The sequence below is a fragment of the Nyctereutes procyonoides genome, unplaced genomic scaffold (assembly GCF_905146905.1).
Source record: "Nyctereutes procyonoides isolate TBG_1078 unplaced genomic scaffold, NYPRO_anot_genome, whole genome shotgun sequence".
NCBI lineage: Eukaryota > Metazoa > Chordata > Mammalia > Carnivora > Canidae > Nyctereutes > Nyctereutes procyonoides.
In genome coordinates, this window is record NW_026575043.1 from 49,318,080 (window position 1) to 49,325,878 (window position 7,799).

The following is a 7,799-nucleotide window of genomic DNA, read 5'->3' on the forward strand; positions in this document are numbered from 1 at the left end:
ACACAAGATTTTTGCCTTCAGCACTAACACTAGAACCTACACCTTTAACCTCCATTCAATTCGTAACCCCACATGCTTTCCATATCAGTGGTTTTCAAACTGCAGGTCTCCACCCACAGGTGGTCATAAAATCGATTTAGTGGGTCATGACCAGCAGTTTTTTAAAAATTGAATAGGATGGAATAAAAAAATAGCAGAGTGCTAGTTTCATACTGTGATTGAGTATTATTTCATAAAGGTTTTGCTTCATTTGTGTGTGTGTATGTGTGTGTTTCTTCATCTGGTCAAAAACATTTGAAAGTCATTGTTCTATATTCTGTGCTGCCCAGTACTAGTAGCCATTACCACATGTGGCTATTGAGCATTTGAAATGTGGTTGGTCAAAACAGATACGTGCTGTTAAGTATAAAATGCACACTGAATTTCAAATTAAAGATGAAAAAAGAATGTAGAATATCTAACAGATAATTGTTATATTGATTACATGTTGAAATAATAACATTTGCCTTTGGATATAGTATGTTAAATAAGATACTAAAATTAATTTCGCATGTTTCTTTTTACCGGCTTACTAGAAAAATGTTAATCATATATTTGGTTGTTATTATATGCCTGTTGGACAGTGCTACACTGTATCTTTTAGCAAAATATACAAGTACATACATATGACATGCTTATAACCTGGCTTATAATATAGCATCTTTAAAAAAATGTTTACATTTATTTATTTCTCAGAAAGAGAGAGAGTGAGGGCGGGGGCAGAGGGAGAAGGAAAGAGAGACTCTTAAGCAGACTCCATGCTGAGCGTGGTCCCAGTGAGGGGCTTGATTTCACAATCCTGAGATTAGGACCTGAGTGGAAATCAAGAGATGGAGGCTTAATTGACTGAGCCACCCAGGTGCCCCAAAATAGCACCTTTATTTTTTAAATTTTTAAAATATTTATTTATTTATTTACTCATGAGAGACACAGAGAGACAGAGAGGCAGAGACACAAGTAGAGGGAGAAACAGGCTCCATGCAGGGAGCCAGATGTGGGACTTGATCCCCGGTCTCCAGGATCATGCCCTGGGCTGAAGGTGGCACTAAACTGTTGAGCCACCTGGGCTGCCCAAAATAGCACCTTTAAATAGCATCTATCACCTATTATTACCAAGCACTTAGAAAGATTCATTCAGTGTCAAAATGGCTGCCCCATTATCTAACACCCTTACTTCCAATGCAGAGAGTGCCTTTTGACTCAGTCTTAGCCTGACTTAGTTTAATGTTGCAGGGCCTTAGTAGAGGTGACAGATGCCTTGAAAATGTTCTATTTATTCTCTTAATTTATTCAGAAAGGATTATGGTCATCCTGTCAATGGTTATGCATTCCAAATGACCACACATCCTGAATTAGGCAGGAAATGATTGCATATCTATTTCCTGTGTTCTCTATAAATCTCTCTGTGCATCAGCTTTACCTCTCAACCTTATTCCCCATATTCTCCTTTCCTCTCCTAACTCAGGGAAGGTTCTATTACCAATCATAATCTGAATATTCTACTTGTCAAAGGCATGCTACAATGACCCTCCCAACATGCATGCACAGGCAGGCGTATGTATATGCACACACAAGCGTGCACACACAAACACACACACACACCTGCCCATCCTAATTAGTTCTAGCCTCTCTGGAGCCACTCATTTTTCTCTGGCTGACCCCTCTACATCCAATACTTCTCATCATATTGATCTTAGGAATTCTTCCCTTCCTTGAGGTAAGTAATAATAAGAATAGTAATAACAGTAAGGAGCTATCTTTTATAGACCACTTGTCTTCCAGACATTATGCTAAGCACTTTCTCTCATGTAAAAATCATTAACAATCTTGTTGTGATGCAAATACTTTCCCATTTTAGAAAAAAAGAAACTTTGCTATATGAGGTGATCTGAACTGTAAGATCCATAATGCCTTGCTCACTATACACCCAATGTGTACAAAAAGTGCCTGGCACATATATGTGTAAGGGCTCAATAGATGTCTGTTGAATAAATAAGTAAATGGATGGATGGTGACATACCACTGTCTACCTTTTTTTTTTTTAAGATTTTATTTATTTATTCATAGAGACACAGAGAGAGAGAGGGGCAGAGGCACAGGCAGAGGGAGAAGCAGGCTCCATGCAGGGAGCCTGACTTTGGACTCCATCCAGGGTCCCCAGGATCACACCCTGGGCTGCAGGCAGCGCTAAACCGCTGCGCCACCGGGGCTGCCCTCACTATCTACTTTTACTTATAGTTATGTCTATGTATCATCAATCTTATTAAGTTAAGCTACAAGTTCCTTTTTTTTTAAGGATTTTATTTATTCATGAGAGAGAGAGAGAGAGAGAGGCAGAGACATAGGCAGAGGGAGAAGCAGGCTCCATGCAGGGAGCCCGATGTCGGACTCAATCCCAGGACCCCAGGATCATGCCCTGAGCCAAAGACAGATGCTCAACTGCTGAGCCACCCAGGTGTCCCACGCTACAAGTTTATTGAGGACAGAATTTATTTTTGCATTTCCTGAGCTTAGTACAATGCCTGCCACAGAGTGGACACTAGAAGATATGTCAAATAAACCAATAAAAAAATTGATGATTAAATGATTTAAAAAATAAGTGATTGGGATGCCTGGGTGGGTCAGTGGGTAACTGTCTGCCTTTGGCTCAGGGCGTGATCCTGGGGTCCTGGGATGGATCGAGTCCCACATTGAACTCCTTACATGGGGCCTGCTTAACCCTCTGGCTATGTCTCTGCCTCTCTCTGTGTCTCTCAGGAATAAATAAAATCTCTAAAAAAAAAAAAAAAACAAAAATAAAATAAAATAAATGATTAAATGTCACTTTCCCACAACTTCAAAATATGACCATCTCTTACTAAGAATCATTCAGTGGCTTCCTATTACCTTTGGGCTAAAGCCCAAATTATTCTTTATGGTCTATAAAGATTCCCTCACCACTTGAGCCTCATGTCTTGCTACTGAGAGCTCCAGCTATACTGAAATTCTTTCAGCTCCTCAACTTAGTTGGGGTTAGGGTCAGAGTTCTACTTCCCCACTTGGAGCCTTTCACCTGACCATTCTCACCTGTTCCTAGCCCCAGTGCTATGCCCTTGACCTAGCCAAGTTTTTCTCACCTCCTAGTGAAGCCTTTCCTGACCCTCGGCTAGATTAATTCCCCTCAGAGAGTTCTCACTTTACCTCATACTTCTCCTTTAGTGCTTATCACAAGGACCACTCAATAATTATTTTTACTTTTTTTTTTTTTTTGGCTAGCATTTAAGCCCTATAAGGTAAGGAGCATGTCTGCTTTGTATACCATGATGTACCTTATGTCTTGCCTAGAGGTTGGAAACCAATGGTCCACACATGTTTTTTGGCCCACCTTCTGAATGTTGTCTATATATAGAGAGACAAATTATATATATATAATTATATGTAATATTATATAGTTATTAATATATAGCTATATAATATATAATTATATATATTATATAACTATATTATATAGTTATATATCTATATATTAACTATATAACTATATATAACTATACTATATATAATTATATATAATATTATAACTATATTATACAGTTATATATAACTATATATTATATATAATTATATATACAGTTGCCATATATATGGCATATATGTATATATGTTATATATGTTATGTTATATATATAATTAGTTCATTATAAAATTTAAAATATACATATTTCACACACAAAATATCTGGATTTATGACTACTCTCAGTTGTGGGGGGAAGCATCTGAAGGTCTGGAATACTACATATATAGTCAGGATAGGCGAGCAATGCTATAGTTAACAAGGCCAAAATCTCACACTGGTTTCTCACTCACTACATGTCCATTGTGGGTAGTCTGTGGCTCTGCTCCCCATCTCTCTGAGTTCCATGTGGAACACTGACAGTCACTGTGGCGGAAGGAAAAGGAGACACAACAAACCAAGTTTACTGTTTTCACCCAGAAATGACACAAGCCTCTTCCACCCACATTTCATTGGCCAAAGCCAGTCAACAGTGAGGGGATATAATCCCTTTACAGAAAGTCCACTGCAAGGGGGGAAATGGGATGCCTAGAAAGCACTATTACAAATCTATCCCAGGGAAACAACCTGCCTCCTTTAGATGGGAGGACATACATTTCTCTTCATTCATAACTCATCATACATCACATTCATTCCTTGTTGGAAGTTAGCCTTGCAATCACTATAGTAAAGAGTAAATATGTGAATAAATGAACAAACCTTTCTATATATTATGGCACAAATGAAAACTAGCTCCTTGGAAAGCAAACTTTCATGCCAAGCTCTGGCTACTCAGTCACTGCCTTTCTTGGGACACCTTGCATGGACTAGCTCCACCTCCTATGACTACTTCATTGGCTGGCTGGAGGTGAATAATACCTCCATGCAGACTCCCCATCATTGCAACACAAATGGAACATCTGTCCCCTAAATGACTGAGCAGCCATTATTCATGGCAGGCTGGCCAACATTTATGAAACAGATGGGACTTGGTAGGGTGAGAAGCTAGGGTCTATGGCAGGTAGGAAGCACTGACAGGTGGAAAAACATTTTGGGGTGCAGCCTCATTATTATGTTTATAATGATAGGACTGAACATTAATCTTGAATGCCTTGCTTCCCAATAGTGACAAGAAAGGATTCTCTTTGCTCTGTTAATGGGCTTATGGGCATAGAGGGCAGATTTCCCACACTTAATTTCTTTCACACTGTAATGGTAAAGGTGATCCAAGTTTTCTCTAGACTTTCATTTCTTTGTTTTAAAGATCATTTATTTATTTTTAAATTTTTTTATTATTTATTTATGATAGTCACACACACAGAAAGAGAGAGGCAGAGGGAGAAGCAGGCTCCATGCACCGGGAGTAGGACGTGGGATTCAATCCCGGGTCTCCAGGATCGTGCCCCGGGCCAAAGGCAGGCACTAAACCGCTGCACCACCCAGGGATCCCAATTTATTTATTTTTAAAGAGAGCAGAGAGAGCAAGCATGCAGGCAGGGGGAAGGGCAGAGGGAGAAGGAGAGAGAGAATCTCAAGCAGATTCCCTGCTGAGCACACAGCCCACGGGGCTCCATCTTACAACCCTGAGGCCATGACCTGAGCCAAAACCAAGAATTGGACCCTGAACCAACTGAGCCACCCAGGCACCCCACTGGATTTTTATTTCTAAGAGGCCTTAAGATGCCACGATAATACCATCTGCAATATGAATTATTAAAACAATCTCCTGCCCCAATCTGCATCAGCTCTGTTAACTTCCTTTCACCAGGCTACTAGATTTTGAGTTATCTACACACAAGCACCAGTGTTCCTATTTGCACACTTATGGTGACATCATTACATTTTTAGCCATATTCCAAATTGTCCCCTGATTCCCATCTGTTCCCTCTCTCATACTTGCATGTGTGAGTAAACATATAAACACATACACATTTATGAATGTATATGTAAACTTTATTATTTCTTCCAATGTACATTTAGTACCAGGCTAGGCAGTTGGGGTAAAATGTGAGCAATACAAGCAGGGATGCTAACTCCTCTGGAACTCAGAGTCCTAGCAGAAAAATAGAAATAATAAGAAATTGTTATAAGGTCTACCATAAAAGAAGTTCAAAGAACTACAGGAAGCCTAGACCAGGAAGGTTCATGGACCACTTCCCAGGAGAAATGACATTTTAACCTAAGACCTAAAGGTTGGCAGTAATTAGTGAGGCAACTCCACACAGAGGGGGAACTATGAGAAGACCCAGAAGCTAAAAAGATGGGATCTTTAAGGAACAAGTGGGTTCATTTGAGCTAGGATGTGAGGAGCAGGAGACAGAACAGGAAACAGGTGGGGAAACCCTAAGAGCAGCAGCTAATGAGGAAAGCCAGGGCCAGACCTTATAATGCCTGCATGCCCTGTGAAGCAGCTAGAATTTAATTTCCAGTGAAACGGGGAGCCAATGAAGGGTTTTAAGTAGGAAGGTGATATGATCCAATTTGTATTTTCTCCATGGGAATATTCAAAACAGGCTGGAAGTCTTGGTACTGAACCCATCACAATGGGTTTAGTCAGGGTCCTGAAGGTGTCCTGCTCTTCTGGGCATTCACTCACTGACTACTGAAGGTCTTAAGTGTTCTGGGGGAGGGGCTGGACTGCCCGGGGGCCAGGGGACTCAGGTCAATGGCTATTTATCACTGTATGGTATTAATTTATCACCACATTAATTCATAAAGATCTAAAAGTATACATAGGAGAAACATGAAGAAAATATACTAGGATGATGGGATTAGTTGTCTAGGTCAGAAGTATCTTAATGTTGCAACGACCAGTATGGCCCTCCTGGGGCATAACAGCTAAATACACATGCTAATGTCTGCACAGAACAAATATACCAGGATAATATTTTGAAAGATTAACTGATGTTCTTTTCTCCTACTACCAATATGTCTTGTTATCCCAAGACCATTCTCTATTCAAGGGGTCAGACCATGGTCAAATCATGAAAACAGGAAAAAAAAGCTTATAAATTTCAAAAGCCTGAATTTTGAAGGGACTTGGACCAATGGAAAAATAAACTCAAAGAGGCAGACTAGGATTTCCTGCCTCCAAGACAAGATAAAAAGAGACAGCAGAGGAGTTTGGGCACTGGGGAGCACTTGCCCCCCAGTCCACTAGCAAGCCCTATAAGAGAGACCCCAGTAGGAATCAGAGTACTAGGGATATGTGCTCTTAGTGGTTCACCCAAGAAACCAGCAAGAGCCCAAAAGGGGAAATGGCTAGGATCCAGATACATGAAATAGTCTCACCAAGTTCCTCCCAGAGGACTGCATGCCTCAGCCCCTGATAACCTCCAATATTCAGATATTATTTAAGTCTCCAGAAACTTAAGAAAGAAAGATGCTCTCAGAACCCAGCTATGTGAGACATTCTTGGGACAACTGGGGATTTATGAATATGGACTAGATTTTAGATATTATGAAATTATTTTTATTTTCTTAACTGTGATGATGGTATTCCAATTACATCACAAAAGTCCTTTTACTTAGGAAAATACATGCTGAACTACTAAGAGATGGAATACTCGAACTTCTGCAACTTATTTTCAAATAATTCAACTGACAAAACATACAGGTACACGAGAGAGAAAGTAAATCCAGCAAAATGTTAACAATCAATCCAGAAAGGGGAGGGGGGGAAATATGGGTGTTTAAGATACTGTTATTTCATTTTGTCTATAGTTTTAATTTTTTAATAATGTATAAACATTTAAAATACTTTTTTATAATAGAACTCATAAATGCTAGAAATCATGAGGAAAAATGTTGATCTGATAATATTCATTTAAAATGTTTTAAGCAGCATAGAGAATGGTTTGTATTATTACACATAAAGAAAATGAAAGTGCAAGTAACAGTTGTTGAATAGAGTAGTTGGGATTATCTGTGGCATTTTTCTCTATTTTTCATCTTTCTGTGCTTTTATAATATTAAAAATCACTTTTAGATGTTATCTTAAAGACAGATGGGTGGGGAGAAGAGATCCTGAATTAACTAAGATTAAGTATCTGCCACCCAAGATAATGGGGAGTTCAGAATAAAAATTAGAGTGAATTATGGAGAAGTTACTGCTGCTTCTGGGTTAGTGGACCAAGAGTTATACAAGTCAGGTTTCCTAGGTGTAAGCAACAGAAACCAACTCTGGCTCCTTAAAGCATTCTGGGGATGGTGGGGAGCTCACAGAACC